The sequence below is a fragment of the Nannospalax galili genome, unplaced genomic scaffold (assembly GCF_000622305.1).
Source record: "Nannospalax galili isolate Female #2095 unplaced genomic scaffold, S.galili_v1.0 scaffold405, whole genome shotgun sequence".
NCBI lineage: Eukaryota > Metazoa > Chordata > Mammalia > Rodentia > Spalacidae > Nannospalax > Nannospalax galili.
In genome coordinates, this window is record NW_008354532.1 from 1,199,430 (window position 1) to 1,225,786 (window position 26,357).

At 40.4% G+C, this 26,357-nt stretch overlaps 1 protein-coding gene across 8 annotated transcripts in view; it reads right to left on the minus strand.

The window, feature by feature from the left end:
• The window catches only part of Ptpn13 (protein tyrosine phosphatase non-receptor type 13), a 238,888-nt gene extending 222,213 nt beyond the window's left edge, over positions 1-16,675 (minus strand). For 6 of the 8 annotated variants that reach the window (XM_029555309.1, XM_029555311.1, XM_029555310.1 and 3 more), the window contains exon 1: positions 16,255-16,380. The gene's annotated coding sequence lies outside the window, so the exon portion shown is untranslated. Of the gene's footprint in view, positions 1-16,254 lie in introns of all 8 variants that reach the window. The other 2 variants (XM_008851752.3, XM_029555308.1) reach the window with 1 other exon arrangement.
• Positions 16,676-26,357: the final 9,682 nt, after the last annotated feature.

The window sequence follows — 26,357 nt, forward strand, 5'->3', positions numbered from 1 at the left end:
ACTTATTAAAGAATTTTAAAAAATAAATAAATAAAAATGAAAATTACTATACATCTAACCTCTTTGCTCCTTCCTCTGTTATAAAGAAATTGAAATAGGGGGCTGGAGAAATAGCTCAGTGGTTAAGAGCACTGACTGCTCTTGCAGAGGACACAGGTTTGATTCCCAGCACCCACATGATGGTTAACAACCATTTGTAGCTCCAGTTCCAGGGAATCTAAAGCCCTCTTCTGACCTCCATGGGCATTGCATGACATGGGTGCATTTACACACATGCAGGCAATATACTCACACACATAAAATAAAAATAATAAAAAAGAAAAAGAAATTGAAATAGAATAATCAAATGATTCAGCTTCAGTTTTATACAATATTTACCAACTTTATTAAAAGAAAATCTTCAACCTAAATAAGATATTATTATAAATGGGAATGGTGCTAATAAGGTCAAAAGTATCAGAAAATTTGACTAATAAAGTAAGAAAAAAGAAATCGAGAAAAATGTGCAATGTAACATAAAAAAGGAAGACATTATGTGCAGAACTTAACGGTCTCATACTTCTTATTACACTGGGAAAGTTCATGTAGTTTCGAGTTAAGGAAGACTAATACATCAATGTGGCATCATTAATGTCCTTCATGACTTGAGTGTCATTATGGGAACAAAGGCTGCAGAAAGGCACCTCAGGGAGGGGACCTGGAGCTGAAGGAGGAAGGTGACTGATACTCAGTCTTTCAACTTGGTGCACTGTACAAGATTTACCTATTTTTTTAAAAGATACTTCAGAATACTAAGCATCTGCCACAATTACTGAAGTCTACACAGTGAATATCTTTCAGCAGGCAACAGAACTCTTTGCTGTACAAAAGAAGTGCATGACCATGTGAACTATATGCATGTGGATAATTCTTAAGAAGAAAAGGTATGAACAGGGAAATGGTTAATAGAGATTTCAAGTTTTGTCTCCAAGAACTCAAGGATAGAAGTTCTACCTCTCCAATTACCAGTAAATATTACCAACCATACTCTGAATAAATTTTTAAGTTGTATGATAAGCTACAGTTTAGAGAATTTTGTAGTCCTACTGGATAGTTTTTATACCACCACAAAGAAAGAATCCAAGGCTACTGAAAGAACTGATTCAAAAGAAAAGACAAACTTTGTTTGTGCTCCCCAACAGTTTGGAGTTCTGTAAACAACAGCTGTCAACCAAACCAAACAACCATTTTTAATTGAATTTTTTTCAAATTTCATATATTTTGATTGATTTTAGATCCCCTCCCCCACCTGTACCCTCACTACTTCCCCTCCACCCAATTTCATGTACTCTATTATAACTATTCTTAGCAGGCACACCTCAGTAAGTTCCAACCCAACCAAAGGCTAAAGATGATTTCCACTATTAAAATATCTAGTGTGTTGTATGTAAGTGTGGAGGCTGGGAACCAGACAGTATAGGTACAAACGCTGGCTCTCCTGCTTATTATCTCTACTACTTTGCATAAATTATCTAGCTTCATCTCAGTTTCCTAGGGTAAAAAGAGACAACAGAAGCATGTACCTTAGTTGTTTTGAGGAATCAAAGTTTTACACGGAACAGTGTATTTTAGAAGTTTATACAATCATTATCAGGTTCTTCTGATTTACCTAATAAAGGAAGTGGTCTAAACGATGCATGAGAATTCGTTAGCTTGCTTCACAATTAAAAAAAAAAAAAATCTTCTGGTCAGCTACCATAATGTTTCTTAACTCAACAGATTCTTCAGAATCTGATGTTCTACTCTTAAAATGGGTTAGTTTTCTCTTATCACCATTTTGGGTATCTCCTCCTCCTTCTAACCTTTACAGAGTTTTTCATAAGAAATGAAACAGGAACTATGGTTATAATCATACCTTATTTACTATTTTGCATTTTCCATTGCACATTATATTTCTATCCTATAAAAAGCTTATCACTAATTCTTGCTAATAGCAAAAATTCTACTGTAAGAATTTAGAGAATTTTACATCTTTTCTTTTTTGTAAGTTCCTTACGTTGCTTCTAATTTTATATCACTACAAAAAATGTTGTGATCAGCACCTAAATATTTGTGATTTTCAAAGTGAAGCTTTCTTATCTATACTAATTTTATAGGCACTCAATGCTGCAAAGACCACACGTGATGTGTTAGCGGAACAAGACCTTGAAGTGAACTAAAAAACCAAAGGAAAGCAGACTACTTTGATCAGCAACAGTTTAAAGACTGATGGGCTGTCACAAATTCAGGTACCAAATTGGAATGCCCAAATCCCTTTCATCTCTGCAAACTGAGAACATTTTTGTGTGTGTACTAGCTTGTCACCACTCATTTTAATACATACTAATTATGTAAGAGGTTATGGTTAACACACTAGGCTGCAGAGTTAGAGAGACTTGGGTTCAAATCTCTTCCAACAACTGTGTGACCTCTCCCATGGCTCATTAAGTCTCTCTGGGCCTCTGTTCCCATCTGTAACGTAAGATGAATAGCCACCTCACAAGACTGGTATAACAATAATGTTCTATATATCAAATTCTTTCTTTTTTCTTTTTATCTTTTTCTTGATTTATTTTTATTTTGTGTGTACGCATGTCATTCCTGCATGTGTATAAATTCACCCATGTCATGCAATGCCCGACAATGACAGAAGAGGGCTACGGATCACCTGAAACTGGAGTTACAGATGGTTGTTAGCCACTGTGTGGGTGCTGGGAATCAGATCTGGGTCTTCTGCAAGAGCATCCAGTGCTCTTAACTACTGAGCCATCTCTCCAGTCCCCTAGCTCAGATTCTTACAAGTGTGCTTCACATACAACAAATATTAAAGTTTGTCATACTCTTATCATCATGACCATTTTCTGTGCTCACTTCAGCAGTTTGAAATCCAATAAACATCCAGTTTATGGTTTATATACATATACTCTTATTGGCTTAATCAATAGATTATGATGGCACACAATCATATTTAAGAATGCTGCATCTGTGACAGCTTTAAAAATATTTTTCATGCCACATGAAAAGTTTCTTGTAAAAACATATGTGGAGGTTAAAAATCTTTATGATAGGGCTGGAGAGATGGCTCAGAGGTTAAGAGCACTGCTGCTCTTGCAAAGGACCTGGGTTCAGTTCCCAGCATCCACACAACAGCTAATAATCATCTGTAGCTCGAGATCCAGGGGCTCCAACACCCTCTTCTGAGCTTTGCAGCATTGCATGACAAGGGTGCACTTACGTACATGCAGGCAATACACTCATACACATAAAACAAAAATAATAAAATGTTTTAAAAATCTTTGTAATAGCCCTTTCTATAACAGTAACACTATTTAAATTCTGATGTTTTTAGAACATTAAGGCTAGGGATACAGTTTGATGGTGTAGTTTACCGAAGAGGAACAACTTAAAGTATTACATAATTTTACACTTCTGGAGAATGTATAAGGCCCTGGGTTCTATTCCTGGCACTGCAAAACAATTTTTTTTAATCCTTTTAAAGTCATACAGATTTGTTTTACTCCTTGTAGCATATCATATGGTAAAAGTCAGCCTCTGATTTCACACACAGTGTCATATATATCCCTCAATCCCAAAAGTAGTAAGTGGGGAAAAAAACTTTTAAGAAAGCTCTTGGTTAAGTCTTTTTCACATAGGTAAGAAGTCTCATATATTTACAACTGAATGAGTGAACCAGGAGTTAATTAATATTGTAGACTAACATTCTCTCTTGAGTCTTTTTTTCTTAGAAATATTTTATTCCTAGAAATTTCTTAAGCCAGTGAGATGGCTCAGCTGGTAAAGGTGCTTGCCACTAAGCCTGATGACCTGAGTTCGATCCCCGGGATCCACGCAGTGGACGGAGAGAACTGCCTCCTGCACATTGTCCTCAGAGCTCCACAAGCAAGCCATGGTGTGCTCTCTTTCTTTCAGTCTGTCTCTCTATCTCTGTCTCTGTCTCTCTCTGTCTCTCTCTCTCCAAATAAATAAGTATAATGTTTTTACTTTTTTATGTGTATGAATGTTTTGCCTGCATGTAGGTGCACCCGTGCAAGCAATGCCCAAGAAGGCCAGTAGAGAGTGTTAGATCCCCTGGAAATGGAAATACAGATGGCTGTTGGCTGTCAAGTGGGTGCTGGGAACCAAACCCTGGCTCTCTGCAAGAACAGCCAGTGCTCTTAACCACTGAGCCATCTTTCTCCAGCCCCAATAAAGGTAATTTCTTTAACCTTAAAAAAGAGAAATTTCTTATGTTTGAAAAGTGACAGAAAAGGGAAACACTAGAACATGACTCAGTAATTAAGACATTCTGTGGAGTCCTGTGCTACATCCTGCAGTTACTTATCAACTAGGTCACTAAGCTATGAAGTATTTGTAAATAGTGAAGGAATTTCATGGTTTTTTTCTGGAATTAAAAAAGGGCCGGCAAGATGGCTCAGTGTAGAAAGGCTTTTGCTCCCAAGCCTCATGACCTGAGTTCAATCCACAGAACCCATTCAAAGGTGGAAGGAAAGAATTGATTCCACAAAGTTGTCCCCTGACCTCCACAAAGGTGCTGTGTCGTACAAGTGCTATATCATGCACAGGTATTAAATTAAATTAATAGTTTTAAAAAGTAAACATCAGGTCCTGAGTGGGTAAAATACTTAATATGTTTATTGAATTGCATCACACTCGATGGTACCCCAGCTAAAATATTTATCTGGATTTAAGACGGTAAGTTGGGATTCATTTCAAAACTTTTTAGTAGATGCGTGCCAAATATAAAGCTAATTTCTAAGAAGAGGATAGAAAGTTCTTTTGAAGCCAAAATACTTTTCAGAAAGCATCACCAATTATTTTTAAGATTTGAGTCCTACTAATTAGTATCATCAATAAATAAGCATAAAGGGTAACAGTAAAATCATTCTAATGGCAAATTAAACCCAGTTATGACTGCATAGTGCTAAACAACAGAAACAGATTTTTATTTAAACGGTTTTTCTGAATTTATAGCTCAGACAGCTCATTTTAAATCTGATTTCCAGACCCAGATTAGATGAGCCAAGCAGCAACTAATCACAGAGCACTTTCAATTAAACAAGCACTGCACACATTTTACTGAGAGTCAAGGTCCTTTGCTTGTTCTAACCAGCAGACAGCAGCAGGAAATGGTAACTAAATTTAATTCAGTCAATAGCTGACTTATTGGGTGAATTCAGAAAGTGCTGGATATAAACACTTTCCACTGCACCTAGACCACCACCTCCTAAGTGCACTTCCTCCTGACCTGAAGCCTGTGTCTCACCTGGCTGTCACATGGACTGTAATCATCTCCCCATCTCACTGCATTTCTGTTGCTGTGGACTGAGGCAGTTACTGTTCAAAGCATTCAGAAGGCCATTTCAACTCCTATGGCAGGACATTCTGAAGACATGGTACTGAGGGTCCACAGAACTTGATTTCTATTTATCAGCAGGCCCCATGTGTCTTCATAACCTTCCCCTCATTCTCACCAGGAAAGATGCTGGTTCTACTGACTCAAGGAATGCCTAAATCTCATGCCTTTCCATCTAGGCAGAGACCCTGAAAGGACAGGACTGTCACTCTTTCTGCTGCTTTAAATCTCTTAGTTCTTCTACCACCAGGCAACTTAACAGGAATGCTCTTCCAATCTTCTGAAACTTCCCAGGTCATCCAACTCTCATCAGTTTTGTCCTTTTCAATTCCTGTCCTCCCCCTTTCCACAGCAGTGCCAGGAAAGGCATTCCTGAAAGTTGGCTGATGCCCCTCTAGCTCAGAGGCTGTTGAATCCCTGTCCTACTCCTTACTTTTCTCTAGGCTTGCTTTAGCTGTAAACTTCCCAAGTCTTTGGCTCCAGGACCCGCCCCCTCTGTCCTTCCTTTCCCATGCCATCTCCAGCAGCTGGGGTGGCCGCTCTTCCTCCTGCACTCATTTGCTCAGCTCCTGTTTTGCTCTAGGGCACAGCATGCTCATTCCAGACATCTAATGATAATCTTAAAGGCTCAGCTCAAGAAGCTCTGCTCCCCAAACAAGTCCTCTCATTCCATCAGCCACTTTCTTCATAATAACTTCCATCAAATTTCTTTATTGTTCTATAGTATACAACGGTTTACTCTTGTTTTCTGGTTTTTTTGTTTTGTTTTGTTTTGTTTTTTGTTTTTTTAAACACAGACTTTGAGGTTTTTGGGTAGCAACCATTTTTTTCTTTTCTTTTTTAGTATTTCTTGAAAAACAGAAAGGTTAGTGAAAGACACTACAGCAGTAGAAGTAGTTTACACAAGAATCAAAATGATTTGTAAAACATTTACAACATTTACATCTTAGCTATAGTCAAATAGTACTGTGGGCATTTCTCACCAATTTCCCTATTTCTCATATATTCAAAGGTAGAAGGCAGGTGCCCATCTTGTTTCCTTTAAAATGTTAACAATTTTGGTTCTAAGCTGGCCTAGATATAGCTATGCTGCCTAAAAAGACCTCGAATTAAAAAACAATCTGATAACAAAAGCACAGGCAGTCGCCTACTCAAAACACTCTAAACCAGGGAGGCTAAACCCTTAGTGATAAAGAGATAATCCAGCTTCATCTCAGCTCCAGGATTGCATTTCTTAGGCTGCCGTTTCCAACTGCATAGCAGAAAAGTGACATGAATGCAAAGAATTCTTATAAACTGATTGGTGGCCTTGTCCAATCATTTCTATATTAGTAATTAAAAGATAAAGCTGCCAGGAGTGGTGGTGCATGCCTTTACTCCCAGAATTTGGGAAGCAGAAGCAAGTAGATCTCTGTGAGATCTGCCAGCCTGGCCTATATAGTGAGTTCCAGATCGATCAAAGCTACATAGTGAGACCCCATCTCAAAAAAAAAAAATTAATTAATTAATTAATTAATAATAACAATAATAAAGCTTACAAACCTTATCAAATAGATATTATTTCCATCTTACAAAACAGACTCAGAGAAATTAAATTATTTATCAAAAATCATACCACTGAATGCTAAAACTCAAACCAAGGACTACTGAAACTCAAAAATCTGAATTCTTTATGCTTCATTGTGTTTCCTAACTTTCGTCTAAATGTGAATAAACAAAGCACAACCCTCTCTGGATTCAGTTTTCTCAAAAACTAAACATTTATGAACTGCTATAAATAGACATTGACCTGTTTTGTTAAAAAGTTAGTACTAACTCAATTTACCAGGTCAGTGGTAGGCCAAGCGCTGAGCTACTGAACTGCATGAAAGAATGATATATTACAAGGAATGAAGTATCAAAGGACAAAGGTAACAAACGATTTCACTGCCACAAGCCAGTCTCCCTAAGGAGCATGTTGGTTCCCAACACCCACATGGCAGCTAACCACCATCCATAACTCCAGTTCCAGGGGATCTGATGCCCTCTTCTAGCCTCCATGGGCATTGTATGACACAGGTGCACTTATGCACATGCAGGCAATACATGCATACACATAAAATAAAAATAATAAATAAAATATTGTTTAACTTTTAAAAAAATTTTATTTACTATTTTTATTTTATGTGTATACATGTATTGCCTGCATGTAGGTAAGTGCACCTGTGTCCCCGTGTCGTGCAATGGCTGAGGAGGACTTAAACCCTGGCAGGGAACCCAGGGCTATTGGATCTGGACAGTTGTTAGCTGCTATGTGGGTGCTGAGATTCAAACCCGGGTCTCTGCAAGAACAACCAGTGTTCTTAACTGCTAAGCCATCTCTCCAGCCCCATAAAATATTTTTTAAAAGAGTTCAAGGCCAGTCTGTGATACACAGCAGGACAGTGTCTCACAAAAACCAAACCAAAACAATGTATATACACACACTAGATGCTAAGTCTAGAGAGAACAATAAATGGGTTCCCAGTATCTAATTTGTGTAATTTGTTTTGGGACAACCAAATAGCCACCAAAAATCTACAAGTAGCGGTTGCCAACAGAAGCAGAAGTCATTGGGTAAAGCAAAGCATATTATTGCTGCAAATTTTCCCACTTCCATATTATCTCTGTCTATAAGGATAACATTGATAGAATTCTGGCAGCCTTTTTGCCACCATGAGGCCATTCTGAGGATGAAAGCTATGCACTGTAGAAATGAGAAGGCCATACTCAGAAGTTGCCAGACCAGCTCCAGAGGATTAAGCCTGGACTCTGTATTTGCTTCTAAAATCCCATTCTAAAGGCCGTTGCTGCAGTAGGTTTCTTGTATTAACTACCCCTTGCAATTTTTAGCTGCTACACACAATGGTAACGAGGGTCAAGGGGCCTTAGAGAACGTAAGCACGATGCTATCTCCAGCAGCATGGTTGCATAGCGAGACTCATCAAAAAACAAAAACAAAACTGAATCACATTATATTTTCTCAGACCAATTTCTCAACTACACTGAATCAACTAAACTGTTGAAATGTTTATTTTAAAAATCATACTTTTCTAGAAGCAAAAATAATATACAATAAGAACTTAATTTCTTAAAAGAATTCTCTTATTTTAAATAGCATGATTTAGCTATTTTAAATAGCAAGTAGCATGATTGTTCTAACCTGGTATCCAATAAGAATGATTCAGTTTTGCTCCATGAACAAAGTAAAGAAGCACGAAGACATGAAAATGAAGCCATGTGTGGTGGTACACACTGGAATTCCAGCAATCAGAAGGTGAGGCATTGAGGATCAGGAGCTTAAGGCCAGCCTGAGGCACATACCGAATTTATAGCCATCATGGCTACAGCATAAACCTGTCCTGGAAAAATAAACCATAATTTTAATTGAAATTAACTTTTGTTTCATTTATACTGAGAACACAGTAAGCCAATAAAGTCTTACTAAAAGGGTATCTTAGGTGTTCTAAGCAAGTGTGCAGGTGGACAAACTACATACAGCTTCTTTTAAGCAGGGCATCAGCAATGAGCAACTGGCAGTCACCGTTAAATTCAATGGCAGTATTAGCTTCCAATTTTCTGGAACTTTTTAGGAACCTCATTCCCCCCCAAGGGGAAGCTTTTCAACTCCTGCATCTGTGTGCTAATGTTAATTCCAAATAAGAGTTTCCTGTTGAAAATTTTGATCATGTCATTTGGTAACTAAAAGATTTCCTAGGCAAAAGAAAAAGAAAAGATCTTTCTTAAAAAGGGAAATCTTTAATCTAGTCCCAACACTCCAGGTATAAAGCCAGCTATTACTATTTTTAGTGTTTGGGACAGTACATTTCCATACCTGAAATTTTTTTTAGAATCCAAAGGGAATTAAACTACTATTTAGTCAGATTTGGAGCACACTGATAGAAATAGAAGGAAAGACACTAAATGTCCTCAGATAACTGTAAATGGGAAAACTGTAAGGTACAACAGAAAGAGATAATGTCAGCACTGAAAATGTGTGTTGGGGGATTGCCTTAAGAAAGAAAGGATAGTAGCACACAGGTGAAATGGCAGGGGGATATTGGGGGCATAAAGGATCAAACAGGTAGGAGGTGGGGGAAACAAGGAGACAGGGGTTGGGAGGGTTAATCAAAACAAAGAGGGTGTGAAAAAATTACTCAGAAATCTATTGACTGGTAACCCAATTAAAAAACATAAAAGAGTGTTTGAAGGCAGATATCCCACAAGGGTAGACAATGTTGGTCATAGAAGTAATGGATCACTAAACAAAAACCCCAGTGCCAGATATAGGATGCCTCTATAGGAATTGTTGGTCAAAGAGGTCCCAGAGGTCACCAAAATAATACAGGCTTTTGCTGTTCCACTTGGTAACTCACCAGAACTAGCTGATAAGATTCTATTGCTAGAAAAGTCCACAGACCTTCAATGCTAGATACAGAGAAATCAAGCTGGAAATGAGTTAGAAGCTTCCTACCTGATAGCTAGCTTTCATGGTGCTATGCAGGCTGCTGGGGGAGGAAAGGGATCAAGTCTTATCCAGCTGTAAGCTCTATTAACTATATAACCAACCTGCCAGTTAAGTGTACCCATTGGTGCAATAGTAGCACAACTGTTACAGGTAACCAACTGCTTGACGAATGTATCTGAAGTCCACTTCATAACAGGGAATCCATGCCTAGTGCTGTAAGCCCAGTCCAAAACCGATGGCTGAGGAGGACTTAAACCCTAGCAGGGAACCCAAGACTTATGCTTAGTTGAATTGATAGCAACAATCCACCTTTTAAGTATCTATTTATACCCACAGACAAAGTTTACTCGGCCTTAATCAAAGAAGCTTCTCCTTACAATGAACAGACATGAGTGGAGAGACTCAAGGTTGCACAAGATGCTGAGGAAAAATAGTTGAGAGCTCAGCCCTAAACAAGACATTTATACCACCCCCAATGGCTCAAGGAACATTATGGAAGAGGAGACAGAAAGAATGGAAGAATGGAAGACAGGAAGAAGGGCTATGGAATGCTGTCTTCTAAGCACAACTTGGCCATGGCAATCATGAACTCACAGCAGCTGTTATTCACTGGTACTCGGCTTACACAAATTGGGCCCACCCAACAGTAAGCTATGGATGGGGCAGGTACTCATGGGGGACCTACCACTTACTGCTGAACTACTGGCAGCCAATAGATTCTGGGAGAGGGGGAGCATAGCATCCAGTTGTAAACCCACTGGTGAACCCACCAGGTTCTGATGGATAGCTCCAAACCCACAGTCACACAGATGGTCCTAGTTAAACTATGTGGGGCACAAAGTGAAACAAAAAGTCATGAATACAGAAAAGAGATATGTAAAGAAGAAGGACAGCTATCGAGGGTGGGAGAGAAATGGGAGAAGAGGAAGGGAAGAGTAACCAGAATGAATTAAACATGAATGAGCTGTCAAAGAAGAAAACATTAATAAAACAAAGCAACAAAAAACTAAAACAAAACAAAATATGTGGCATTTATGAGACTTGGAAAGTAATTTAGTGGTAGAATACTTGCCTAGCAAATACAGGACTCTAGCTTTGATCTCCAAAGAAGAAAATTAATTAAGTAACTAATTATCATTACACACAATTTATAATCCTGAAGAAAAATTACTCAAAGAAGGGACACACACACACAGACACAAATTTCGAAAAGAAACATATAAAGGGCCAGTGAGAAGGCTCAGTGGGTAAAAGCACTTGTTAAGCAAGCCTAGCAACCTGAGTTCGTTCCATGTACCCAATGGTAGAAGAGGAGAATTAACTCCTAACTGTCCTCTGACTTCCACATGTGTGCCATGACACCCATGTGCCCACACAAATTCACAATGTGTATGCATACATAATAATGCACACATAATAATAGTAGTAGTAGTAGTAGTAGTAGTACTACTACTACTACTACTACTACTAGTAAGGAGAAGAGGAAGGGGAGGAGGAAGAGGAGGAGGAAGAAGAAGAAACTGGTATACAAATTTCTAAACCTTTAATGAGTGAAGAATTCTCTGTGATGAGGAGACTGTAGCATATCTGAATAGGTGCCAGTACCTGCTAAGCACGTACAAGCGGCTGGTGGGACTGAGAAACTGAATTTTAAGTTGTCCATGCATTTAATTCATTAAAATATAACTTTAAAAGGCCACTCAGGGCTAGGGATACTACAATGAAAAACAGTACAGGAAACTGGAGGGAAACATTTGCACTGTAAGCATGATTTAAATAGAAAAAAATTCCTGTAGATATATACATAGATTCTTTTGGACTTTAAAATGTTGTGGTTTATAAAGAAAGAGGGGGCTAGGGAGATGATTCAGTCAGTAAAGAGCTTTCCTTGCAAGCCTGTGGACCTGCATTTGACTCCCAGAGCCTATGTAATACAAAAGCCAGGCATAGGGGCTGTCTTAGTCTGTTCTTCATTGCTGTGACAAAATACTCTGACCACTACCAACTTAGGGAGGAAAGGGTTTATTTCTCTTACATATCCCAGATCACAGTTCCTCCAGGAGCCCAAGGTAGGAACTCAGGGCAGGAACCTGGAGGCAGGAGCTGGAGCACAGGCCATGGAGGAACGCTGCTTGCGGGCTTGCTCCCCTGGCCCCTGCTCAGCCTGCTTTCTTATGCAACACAGGCCCACCTGCCCAGGGATGGCACCACCCACAGTGGGCTGGGTCCTCCCACATCACTCATCAAGAAGATGCCCCTCAGACATGGCCACAGGGCAGTCCAATAGAGGCAATTCTCCAACTGAGCCTCCCTCAACCCAGGTGTGTCAAGTTGACGCTAAAGCTATCCAGCACATGGGCCATATTTGTAACCCCAGTGCTAGGGTTTGGAGACAGGCAGATCCCTGGGGATCACTGGTCAGCTAGCCTAGCCTACTTGGTGAGTCTCAGGCCTGAGAGAGACTTTATCTAAAAAACAATACTAAAAGTTGTCCTCTGGCCTCCATATACACTTATACACACACACATATGTATGAGCACCCACACTCATGCCCCCACACACACCTAAACACACCCCACAAAAACAGAGACCAAAAGAAAAAAGGAAGGGGGGGTGGTAAGGGACTATAATATAGCAGAAAAATGTTGCTGTATTTATAGGAATCAAATTTTCTATACTACCACAGAAGTGTTTCGTTAGTATAATTTCTTATGGAGCTTCTAGAATTGTGGATGCTTGGACCTTACCCTAAGGATTCTGGTTAATGGGGTGATGCCTGAGCATACAAATTATTAAAATCTATCTAAATGACTCTAAGGTTTGGCATAGGTGGGTACCACTAAGCTAGACAGAAAAAATAGAATTAAGCATATAAGTCACATGATATAAAGACATTTCTTTACTGGCCTTTTGACAACCCAGATTCAAGTAAAAAATCCTGAGGCTAAATATGAGTTACACATTCTGGATATTCAGAATTGACCTGAGTGCAGTCATGAGCATTTGAACTTAAAAATGCTATTCTAGGCCAGGTGTGGTGGCGCACACCTTTAATCCCAGCACTCGGGAGGCAGAGGGAGGCAGATCTGAGTTCAAGGCCAACATGGAAGCAAACAGACAAAGCAGTTTGCACTTGCCACATCTGTATACATTATTTCATTTCATCTTCAAAATAACTTGGAAGTAGACACTGTTAAATTATTTACAGATGAGAAAAGTAAACTTACAGGTCTCTTAACCTCTGTCAGAGAGTTAGGTCTTTTCACTCTTCAGTGCAGATAGGTTCTGCTTGAGACAGTCTGTTTCAAAATATTTTCACACTCCCCAGTGTGAAAAGAAAATAAAACAATAGAAAAAAAGCAAGGGATTTTGTGTGTGTGAAGCACAAAGATAAGGCAGACACGTTGAAACAAGTACTGGACCCAACCCTTGTTTCTAAAATTCCCCTGCATCTGATAGCAAACTATAGGAAAACAAGTTTATGGTTCAGATCTACACCAGTCTCTATACCAGATCTTTAGGAGTTTCTGGTTTTTCTTGTAAATAGTTAGACATTTGGTCTCCTACCACTTCACAAACTATTAATGATGGCTGCACAATTGGGAATAGGTTGACAGAAGAGGATATTTACTCCAGAAGCAAAATAGGAGAAAGACCTTCAGAAAGAAGCTTTTGCTTTCCTACAAACTCAAAAACTATTTTAAGTCCTCTTAATGCGGCTTACATGCCACAGTTTTGATATAACACTTACAGTGAGTATAAAATTTGTAATTTTTATTTCAAATAAAATTTGTAATAAAATTGGGTTTTTCAAAGTCATACATCAATTTGCTTATGAAAAGCTATCATTTTTTAAATTTTTATTTTTTTGTTTTATGTGTATGCATGTATTTTTGCATGTAGGTAAGTGCACCCGTGTTGTGCAATACCCTTGGAGGACGGAAGAGACTGTAGGATCCCTTGGAACTGGAGTTATGGACAGTTGTTAGCTGCCATGTGGGTGCTGGGACTCGAACCCGGGTCTTCTGCAAGAACAACCAGTGTTCCTAACCGCTGAGCCATCTCTCCAGCCCCCCAAAAACTATCTTTTAAAAATAAAATTCTTTCCTTATTTGTTAAACCCACTTTAATTTTCAAATTAAGAGATAAAAGCTTTCAGAAAAAAAGAGAGAGGACACAGAGAATATAGATCTTTAGATGCCCCCCTTTCCCACAGTGATGATCTTTCTAAGTCCCAGTATCTTCCCTCCTTTCTCAGGCTCCTACCTTTTAAAGTGATATTAACTCAAATGAGTCATACCTAGTTGCATCAGAGGCCTGATAGAATACTTTCAACTCACTAGTCTCATGAATGGCACAGACTTCCCAAAACACATTCCAAAATAAGAATATGATGACAAAGTAAATGTACTGGCTTGGAGTATGGTTGTTTCGTCTCAATTTCAAATAGTACTAATTATAATTTGATTATACTATAAGAGTGCATTAAATTTTATTTTCAAACATTATATTGTTAAAAGAAGAAAACAGGGAAAAAGAAGAAGATAAAAAGTTCTACTTTTCCTTTATAGTCTTTTTAGCCAATACATTTACGCAAGAAGATGAATTGGAAAAACAGATTCAGTTGATGTAGGAGAAGCTACAATGCTCACACATCCAATCCTTAATCTGTTAAAGGTGAGATACGGCAAGACCTGTTTTTCTTAAACAAAAGATAAGCATTGTAAGATAAATACCTAGGGTTGGGTATGCAGCTCAGGAGTAGAGTACCTGCCTAATCTGTCAAGGCCCTGGGGTCCATCTCCAATTTCCTCCCTCATCCAATCAAAAAGACGAACACCCAGCATCTACCCCTAAACAAATGTCTAGGCAACTCCCTTGGATTGGAGTCCTGCATTTAAGACATTCTTTTAAGAAAAGAAAAAGCAAGTTTTACAACTTGTGATATCCTACTATGGTATTCCAATCTGCCCTTTAAACCAACTCTGGTTTTGATGATGTATGTGTGCGTTTGTCTGTTACTTGTAACATGAAAACTCTTGGAGATTTTTGGATGTTGATAACCATGCTCAACCCCTCCACCCCGCCCCCCAAAAAACAGGCTTCACATGCTAGTAAAAATGTGGTGGGACGAATGTAAATTTGAGGCTAAACCTACATAATAATGATAAAGAAAGTCATAATTCTCTAATGATAGTGAAGGTGAAAGACATGAGAAATTTTGTCCCTTTTCTTTACTAATTCTTAATATTTTCTATTTTTGAATTCCAGTAGCCACTCTCCCTTCTTCCCACAAATATTCCCTTGGAAATCTGGAGAATACAGATTTCTGTACGGGTTTACTGAGTCCATGTCTTCATGAACTTACTTAAGAAAAATGCTACTAATAAATACATAATTTGTACCACGTCACCACCACAGCAGCCAGTAAGAATGAGGCAGGTTTTCACCCTGACCCTGCCAACCCAGTTCAAGAATTTGGGAAAATACCACTGTTTGTTTCATAATACAGGTACTTAATCTTTTCCCACCCTTTAATAAACTCTCCAGATAGAACTTTTAGACTCTTGCTAATTAGTTACCAGAGTCCTTCAAGTCACTGATCAGTTGTCCCACATTTTGTCTAGGGCCCGCCTTGAAAACAATCCCGATTGCCCCATTTTCTGAGAGGTAAACTCAGCTCCAGGCAAGCGCCCAATGAAGTCACCGCGTTTGTTGTTTCAAAGATGCAATTACACGAAAATGACAGAGGGCTGTCGAAGAAATTAGTTTGGATGTTCATGCAAGTGTCGATCGCACACCTAAGGCAAACGAACAGTGCACTGCTAGAAATCACTCCTGTGATAACGTCTTCCCATTCCCCCTCCAACACCCGACAGAGGCAAAGTAAATTACCTACGAAGTTCCCTGACTGTGGTTTAACTGCAACTTCCCAGCTCTCGGCGCTGGGGATCACGTCAAGAGCCCACGAAGGCTGAGCCGGAGCACCGAGAAGCAAAGCCATAAAAGCTTGCATCACGCAGGGTCCTTGCATTCCCCCCCCCAACTTCCTTCTCCAGACACACTCTTCGGGACGGCCTCTAACCACACCACCCCACAATCGTTTACAGAAATTAGAAACAGATCCGGGAGCCCTTCCCGGGCATGCACCGAGTAGGGCCGTCCGCACCAGCCCCCGCAGGGCAATGCCACCCGCTGCTCCCCACAGCCCGTCGCTCCACCCCGGGGGTCCACTCCCGAGAACCCGGAGACCACGGTGCTGCCTACGTGCGGTTTCACGTCGCGGTTCCCGGCCCGGCCAGGGAAAGTGGCTCCGCAGCGGGGCGCGGTCAGGACCAGCGCGCACATCCCGCCCAGCCCGGCCGCCCGCGCTTACCGGCGCGTGGGGAACTCGGCCGCGGCCACCGGAGCGCGGCGCGTAGGCTGCGGGGAAGTGGTGTGGGCGGCCGCCGAGAGCCGCCGCTTTTTCTCCGAGCGGCTGCGGGCGTGAGCCGAAGGGGCCGAAGCGGAGCCTGGGGCCGGGGACAAGGGAAGCAGCATCTCCTCCCGCGCCGCGCCTCCGAAACGCCGCCCGACGGCGACCCCAGCCGAGCTCCGCAGCGACTTCGTCCGAAGCCTCCCGCGAGGCGCCTCAAGAGCGGCGGCCCTCGCGCGATACGGCCCAGGTGGCTGAGGCGGACGGAGGAGCCCCGGAGTGTTGCTCGTCTGCACCGCGGAGACCTCCGGGGACCGTGACCATGGTGTGTCACCCTCACCGCGGTGCACCCGAGTTCCTCACAGCGCCCGGCTCCACCTCGGCCGGCTCACTGGCCCCGCCCCTGCCCAGTCACTCAACCCCGCCCGGCCCAGACGGGACAGCGGGTAGCCGACCCTGCGCCGCGCTCCGTCTCATTGGTCGGCTTGGCGTCTGGCCCCGCCCCCTCCCCAGGGACGAGGTCGCCCGGGAGACCAGCGCCCCAGTTGTCATGACAACCGGTGCCTTGGGCCTGGGCTTTTTACTCCTGTTCTGACTAGCAGTTCAGGTTGATGGCCCGGCAGCAAAGTTCCGAGCGTCTGCAGCGTGGACGCCTGCCTTGCGCCGAGCGGAGGAGGCAGCTGTGGGCCTCATACACTTCCAACTTCAGAACCAAAACTTTCTGGGGAGCCTGAAGGAGAGTGACAAAAGCGAAGCTTCCAACTGTTCTGCTCCTATTCATCTAAACAACCCCTCCCCCTCCCTCGCAGCTTCGTTTCCAGATTCTCTCCCGCAGACTGGGACTTTGAAAGGCTGAGGAGAAAGTGGCGAGAAAGAGCCTAGCTGTGCCAGCTCCCCCAGCCGCACAGCAGCTGGGAAATGGCGGGGTCAGTGGAAACAGCTCTGGGAGAAGAGCCTCGAAGGTGTGCTAGGGCAGCACAAACCCAGACACCCCCGCAGAACTCACATACTCATGTTTTTGTAAACAGCATGCAAATTTTTGTCCTGTTAGTTTCTCTGTGAAACTGATCGTCCTAAAATTTAAACATTTTCAGTAAAAGGACACAGTCGAGAAAATAATCTCTATTTTCCTATACACACTGCAACTTGGGGGAAAGTATATCCTGGTAGGTCTTTCTCGCCTGTAAACTAAAACGTTTGCGTTTCAATTTCTAGAAGGGAGTTTAGCGGAATCCAAGAGCAAATAGCGTCTTGTGACTTCGATTTTGAAAGTTTTGGTTTATTTCTAGAGGGACTAGATAATCTGTTCCACTCAGTAACGCCTCCGTAAATTTTGTTCGTGTTGTTCGAGACCCCTCGTGCTGAGCCCTAGGGTGCACCTTTGTTTCATGGCTTCCTCCAAAATGGAGAGATTTGAGGCTTCTCTGGCTTCTCCCAGTGAGCTGCACTCCTAGGTTTTCTAACCCCTGAGGCTGCCCTGCGTATGATGAATGCGGGGGGGGGGGGCTGTTAATCGTAATGGTTTACCTTTGGCTACTACCTGAGTTTTCATTATCTCATGAACAACTGTGATGAATGTCCTCAGTCATAGGCCTCGCAAGCATGCACCGAGTGTGACTGTTCAGTGGTGAACACGATGGAAATGCACAGACTTCTGAGATTCCTGCCCCTCGTGCGGGCTATCCTCGGAACCTGGGGAAGAAAGTTAGCAATCTGGAAACATTTTGAAAACTAGGGCTCAAAAGTTCAGCCCGTTTTGAGTACAACAGCAAAGGAAACGTTATGGAGGGGAACTTGCTCAGGACGTTGAAGGGAAGTTTGGAATGAATGAAGCAAAGGTAGGGAAACCACACAAAACTAGAGTAGCAACAGGAATGAGTGGGGTTGGGAAGTAACAGTCAGCAAGGCCAGCCAGAGCAGCGCAGACAGAGCAGAGTGCTCTGCTCAGGAGCCCTTTGCTCAGCCCTTCCCCCCAGTTTTGAATGTTCCGGTTCGTTTATCAGGGAAGATAGGGAGAGGCTGGCAGGTTTGGAAGAACAAAAACCTTCAGGAAACATTTGCCTCTGTTTGCCATTGAAAGAAAATGGATATATTTATTGGAAAGAAAAGTGCTATCTGTATGCGTGCAATAGCTTGTGAGATCGTGTCAGAAAGAAGGCATGAAGATATAGAGAGACTAGTGTAAACTTCCACAAAAGTAAACTAACTACACTTTTTTTTTTCTTTTGCATTAAGGCCATTTCAGGTGGCTGCCCTCAAGGCTTCCCCCGCCCCCCGCCAGTAATCCCCTCAATTTGGGTCAGGCTGAAAGTGGTTTAAAAATAAAACCAGATTCACAAAAGGGAAATCTACAGGTTAATCTCTGTTTGGATATACTATAAAAGAAAAGAAAACATTAACAAATAGGAACGAGTTCTACAACACAAATGATATGCTAGAATTACAAGGATATATTCCAGATATATAGAAGTAATTCAGTAACAGAAAAAAATTATATAGTTGACTCTATTTCTAAGTCAAAAGAAAAACATAGTATATCTCAACTAATGCTGGTAAGATATGGTAATATCCAACAACATTTTTTAAAAATCTATATTCAGCAATAATGATACATTTTAGGATCATAATATACAGAGGGGAAAAAAAGCAAATTTCTTAGGGTTTTCTAAGTCCTGACACATCACTCTTTGAGATTCAAGCATAATAAATCAGCATTCCCAGGAAACCTCAGAAATTTCAAAATTATGTTCATTTTTAATATACCTGTAACAATTTTTACACTCTATTATTTGAATATCTAAAATTCTTGCTCCACAAATAAAATATACTGAGTTTAGTAATACTTAGAAGGAACTACAGCCTATAGGAAAACTCAAACAATGAAAAACATAATTTACAATTCAGATCTCCCAATAAGATAACAGCCCTGCATGGAATCACATGTGAACACTGCCCATTTAAGGACTTATTTTGCATTGAAAATGTGTTATATTTTGAGAAAGCATTCTAAAGGATTTATAGGGTCTATTCTGTATATGAACTCATTAGTATGCCTTTTCAGCAAATTCTTTTAAAATTTGTATTTATTTATTTTTATTTCATATGTATGAGTGTTTTGTCTGCATGTATGTAAGTGCACCCATGCGAACAATGCCCTCAGAAGACAGACAAGAACATCAGATCCTCTGGAACTGGAGTTACAAATGGTTGTTAGCCATCATGTGGATACTGGGAACTGAACCCTGGTCCTCTGCAAGAGCAGTCAGTGCTCTTAGCCATGGAGATATCTCTCCATCCCCTCAGCAACATTCTAGAGTCTTTGTAGCTTTGTTTAATCTTTTTTCATTAAAACTTTATTTATTATTGTTGTGTGTGTGATGTGTTAGTGTGGGTGTGCACCTGCCACAGTGAGGTGTATGGAGATAAACAAACAACTTTGTGAAGTTAGTTCTCTCCTTCCACCATTATGTGAATTCAGAGATCAAACTTAGCTCAAAGTTAGGTCACCAGGTTTCTATCCCAAATGCTTTACTCCCTGAGCCATCTTGCCATTCTCATATTTTTTTATCCATGTGGAATTGATTTTGATGGCAGCAGCAGCTATTTTGCTGTCCCCACATCTTTACCTGTTATTAGCTTTTCTTCAAGTAGAATGAAATGCTCTCTGTATCATATACAAGTTCCTGATGTTTAAGAGTCTACTTCTGTTCCATTCTGTAATGTTTAAGATTTTGATATACAAGATGAAATCACAAAGTACTGGAATAAGAGATGAGTTCATTTAAAACTTTCAGGTTTGGGCTGAAAAGATGGTTCAGTGGTTAAGTATACTGGCTGCTCTTGCAGTGGACCTAGGTTTGGTTCCCAGAACCCACATGGTGCTCACAACCCCTCTATAATTCCAGTTCTAGGGGATCAGACATCCTCTTCTGGCTTCCATGAGCACTGCACACAAGGTGCAGTTACACACATTACAGGCAAGACACTCATATACATAAAATAAAAATAAACTTAAAATTTTTTTAAAGAGTAAAACTTTGGGGGGCTGAAGAGATGGCTCAGCAGTTAAGAACACTGAATATTCTTGCAGAAGACTTGGGTTCAAATTCCAGCACTCACATGGCAGCTAACAATTTTCCATAACTCCAGTTCCAGGGGATCCAATGCCATCTTCTGACCTCCAAGGGCATTGCATGACATGGGTGCACTTACACACATGCAGGCAATACACACTACAAATAAAATAAAAATAGTAAATAAAATGTTAAAAAAAAAAGAGTAAAACTTTTGGGTAAACAATCTTTGTATAGGATAATATTAAATTTAATATTAAATCAAATATTAAATATTAAAATTGTTTTGTTTTTATAGAATAATGGAAAGCAAAAAAATCATAATTTAAAAAGTATATTCTTTTGGAGAGTGCTTATAATCAGTTCAACTGGCTTCGGGTCAATAACCTCCATATAAAACAATAACTTCCAATCAATATTACCAACAAGAATGATGGGGGAAAGACATGAACAGGAAATATATAAAAGGACAACAGAAAAGCAATGAATACTTGAAAATTAAACAACTATTGAAGAAAGAAAAATTGAAATAAAATGTCATCTATAATTGTCAAATTGAAAATGTTTTAAAGATATTACTGGAGAAAATATGTGAAATCGATGTGCCTTGGTTGTTGGTAGGCTTATAGGTGAATTTAATCCACCTGAGGATGTGATTTCAATGTGCTTCACAATTTATAATGTTTGTGAACACAAATATACATACTTGGAACACAGTCTTGTGGTCTGTTATTGGGGTGGTTTCAGCCCCACATGAACTATTTATTCTTCATTTACTGTGCCCCAAGGATGATTCGGGAGTGGTAAATGGTAAACATCTTGAGGCCTATATGTCATTTTGCACTTAGTTAAATTTTGTTTCTAAGAAAATCATCCATACGTTCCAACAAATTCACAAAGGGGTCTCTGTTTCTCTAACATGTTAAGATTGTGTGCTTTAAATGTCAATGACTTTAAAATATCACTTTTTACTGCAAAGGCTGAAATTAATTCCAAGTTAATCCAGATCTGTAAACTGCAATGTTTCCCAGCTGACTTCTTGTGTTCATCTCAATGTGAAATATCTGTATCTGGCTTGCACTAGCTATGTCAGTGTTTTTCTCCCTGTTAAGCCCAGAAACATATTGTCTTCTCTTACTAAACAGACTAAGCACTGTGATGGGAACTCTGCCCAGGTGAGAAGCAGAAGCAAGATAAGTAATCCACCCAAACATGAGCAGGTAATTGGAGCACAAGGTCTGACGGTGCTCAAGGAAGACTTTGGGAGGCAACTCACACTTCCAAGGGAACCAAGAATTAGCCAGGGAAAAAATGTGTCGATGGAAATCAGATAGGACTACAATTATCCTCAGGTCCACTGAATACACAGGTTATTTTCTTTTAGTAGTAGCTGAGCCCACTTTATAGTCTGAGAATTCCTCCAGGATGTAGAGAGCAAATGTTGAGAGGTAGCCTGATAGCTCAGCAGTGAAAAGAAGGCGGCACTGCAGCACTCAGAAGACCTGAGTACAAATCTTGGCAAGATGTCTCGACTTCTTTGACCCTTATTTTCCTATTAATAAAGTGAAGGAAGTAAATAAAACATATATCTTGGAAATATTCAGCAGGATCAAATGAAATGCACGCCTGAGAAGTTTATAAACTTGAAAGCACTATTTGAAAGCATCAACCAACAGAAGTCATGTGTGGTTTTTGAAATTAATGAATGTGTTAGTAAAATTAATGATGAGGTGAATTTTTTAGATGAGTTTTGTTGTTGTTGGTTTTGGTCTTTTTTTTTTTTTTGAGACAGGAGCTCCCTATAGTTTCTGCCGGCCTGGAACTCTCAATGAAGACCAGATTGGCCTGGAACTCACAGAGATCAGCCTGCCTCTGCTTTCTGGAGTGCTGGGACTAAAGGTGTGCACCACCATGCCCAGCTTAGATGAGTGTTTTTTTTTTTCTTTTCTTTTTTTTTTTTTTTTTTTTAAATATTTTATTTATTTTATGTGTATGCGTGCATTGCCTGCTTGTAGGAGGTGCACCCGTGTTGTGCAATGCCCGCGGAGGACAGAAGAGGCTATCAGATCCCCTGGAATTGGAGTTATGGACAGTTGTTAACTGCCATGTGGGTGCTGGGATTCGAACCCAGGTCTTCTGCAACAACAGCCAGTGTTTTTTAATGGCTGAGCCATCTCTCTAGCCCTAGATGAGATTTTTTAGATGAGTTTTTCTTAAGAAAAACTTTGGGAAATGCCTAGTAGGTTCTAGGACTATCTAGCCCTATGAAAGACTGTCAGGAAAATTGAACTGTGGCATTCCTCAAATTGACACTTTTTTTTTTTTGATACTTAACTCTTCAACTTGTCTTGTCCCTCACTAATAGCCTTGGCCAATGCTAGCTCACCTCTGGGATTAGGGCTAGCTACAGATTAGCCTAATGTGGCCATTCTGTTCCTACTGGATTTGAACCCAAACCTTTTCTTCATCTAAATTCTTGGCTGGAAAGTCTTTTCAGTTGCTAATGAGTTAAATTACAAAGGTGTTAACTTTAGTAGGTCATAGTTAAAATTTACTTTGCCTTCTAGTTTTCTCTCGTCCCACTTAATGTAGATCGGGTTATCAGATTAGGTAGTTGTCGCTTTAAGCCCTGAGGGAGAGAGATACCAGAGCAGTAAATTTTAATTAATGAAGAGGCCAGAAGAGGGGAAGTCAGTTTCAGTGATCAGAAGGGGGAGGGAGAGAGAGGAATTTGGTGTGTGGGGGGAGAGGCTTGTGGTATGTGTGGGTGAACCTCGGGGCTAATGATACCAAGGAAGGGAATCAGAGAAGTGTCTGTAGTACTGAAGGTGTGGCACCGAAGTCGAACTGCCTAACTCACAATTTTTACTGGGGTTGGTCTCGTCCTGACTCATTTCTACTACTTGTCCTGGCAAGTTATGTAACCGCCTGTTCAATTTGGTTGAAGGAAGTATGGCAAATAAGCATAACCCTTCTACTTTTGTTCTGAAACTTAGCCAGGTTAGAAATACACAAAGCAATTTAATATGGATAGACTGTCATCTAACTGTGACCCATAGAGACTAGTCTTATGGTTCACAGCTGCTAATCTTGAATTCAGGTGTTCCCCCAAATGTAGACACAAAGTTAAGCTTTCTAGTGTCAGTTCTGTTTTAAAGAGGACACTGTGATGGGAATGAAGGCTGGGCAAGAAAGTTGATCATTAAAGGCTTTGTTAGGTGGAGTTAATAAAGCAAGGCATCGCTTTGTAAAAACAGAAAAAAAATTAAAGTTGATTGCCTTGTTTTTATATCCCCCCATAATGTCTAATGGAAAATTTAGAATGAAAATGGTCTTATACATGGAGACTGATTATCATTTTAGGGGAAAATCCAGACTCTGACACTCACATAAAAGGAGAAAATAAATGTTATTTGAAAACAACTTAGAAGAAATTTGCCTTAGTGAGCTGAAACTCTTAGCGAGAGAAGTTCTGATAAAAGCAAAAGCAAAGAACTTTAAAACATTGTACATACATGGCTTAAACATTTTTTTGCTAAAAACCTATCATTACAGTCATTAGCCAATCTTCTGATGCTGTGCCAAAGCTATATGACCATGGCTATGTGCTGCGAGTTCTAAGTTGTCTTTCCTTACATAAACTCTTTGCAGAATGTAGTATCTACCATTTTTCTATTTTAATTTTGTTAAAGGAAGTTTCAGGAGCATATGAGACAAGTGACTTTAGAATGTTTCTGACCTTCAGTGCTGTATTGCACTTTTCTTGCCCATGGTAATTATGGCAGCAATTTGTTTTTCCAAGCATTCAGCTTTGTTTAAAAAAATAATTGCGTGGGGCTGGAGAGATGGCTCAGCAGATAGGAACACTAGCTATTCTTGCAGAGGACCTGGTTCAGTTCCCAGAACCCACATGGCAACTAACAACAGTTTGTAACTCCAGTTCCAGGAGATCTGTCACCCTCTTCTGTTCTCCACAGGCACTGCACACATGGATGCATTTAAAAACATACAGGTAAAACACGCATACACATAAAGTAAAAAATACATATATCAAAAGATGTAATTAAAATAAAAAATAATTTCAGAAAAATATGCACAACATAAAATGTATCACTTTAATCATTTTTAGGGGTTGGTTTCATTTTAATAGGGGAGTTATCTTTTCTATTAACATTTGCTTAAATATATAAAAATTAAATTACCTGTTTACATGACAAAGAATAATTTATGAAGAATATGGGACACTAGGGAAGAGTAAAGATGAGGCGTAGGATAACTAATTGAGGATGTTTGAAAAATCTATATGGAAACGTACTATTTTATTTTTATTTTATGCTTATGAGTGTTTTGCTTGCATGTGTGTAAGTGTTCCACATGCGTGAAAAGCCCTGCAGAGGCCAGAACAAGGTGTCAGATCCCCTGGAACTGGAGTTACAGATGGTTGTTAGTCGCCATGTGAGTGCAGAGAATCAAACCCAGGTCCTCTGGAAGAACAACAAGGGCTCTTAACCACTAAGCTATCTCTCTAGCCCTGGAACCCTGCTATTTTACAAACTTCTTTCACACTCATGCATACACACATGCATGCGCATGCACATGCACGCACACGCACATGCACAAAAGAGTTTAAATAAAACTGCTCTACACTGGTGATAATGCTCCTCCCAGAAGGCCAGGCTGCCAAGCAAATATTCCACTGCCAGGTGTACAATACCTCTCCTTGAATTATTGGTCACGGATATATCAGAGACCCTCCCCCCAAAAAAACAATGCAGACTATTGACCTTGGTTGCATACCACAACTTGATAGTAAGACCTTATTGCTGAAGACACTACATACTTTGGTCTCAGGACTTGGAGAAATCAAGCTGGTACTGACCTGGAAGCTTCCTCTGTGATGGCTAGTTTTCATAGTACTTAAAGTTTTGCTATGAAGGCTGGTAGGGGAGAAAAGTCACCACCATCTTATCCAGCTGTGAACCTGTGAGCTACAGTAATAACTGACCTGACAAGATATGCCAATGGAGAGCTGGAGGGATGGCTCAGCAATTAAAAGAGTTAAGAACTCTTGCTGCTTTTGCAGAGAGCCCAGGATCAGTTTCCAGAACCTGCATGGCAGCTCACAAGTGCTTGTAACTCCAGTTCTGGGGGATCCAATGCCTTCTTCTGGACTCCATGAGCTCCTGCATATGCACCATGCACATATACTCACATAGGCTTACAGACATAAATTAAAAAGAAAGAAACCTTTAAAAAATATGCCAACGAGGGGCTGGAGAGATGGCTGAGCAGTTCAGAGCACTAACTGCTCTTGTAGAGGACCTGGGTTTGAGTCCCAGCACCCACATGGAGGCTAACAGCCATCTGTAACTCCAGTTCCAGGGGATCTAATGCTCTCTTCTGACTTCTGTGGGCATTGTGTGACATGGGTTCACTTACATATATATAGACAATACACTCATACACACAAAATAAATAAAAATAATAATAATAAACAAGTCATGTATATAGCCTGATATACTTAACATAAATTACATGAAAAAATGCCAATGAGTCCAACAGTAGCATGAATGTTGAGGTAACCAATGACTTTCTGATTGGATTTAAGGCCTACACCACAGGAAGAAACTCATACTTAGTACTATAAATCTGGTCAAGAACCCATGACTGGGAAGCTTATAAACCTACAATTGAACCTACTACTATTATTTTACTAAATGGACATAGTATCAAACTGCCTTCTAAATACATATCTCTATACTATAGTTTAGTGCAACTCTTATTCTTCATCAGAAAAGTGTTTCTGTACAGCAGACAATGTTCAGAGACTCACAACTGATAAAAGTACAGAAAACAAAGTGTCAGTGGAGTGTTTGCCATCAATGGAACATCAATCAATCCATATTGCACTACTTTCACGAAGGCTTAGGGAACATCATGGAAAATGGGGCAGAAAGATTGTAAGAGCCAGAGGTGGGAGAGGACTGGGTT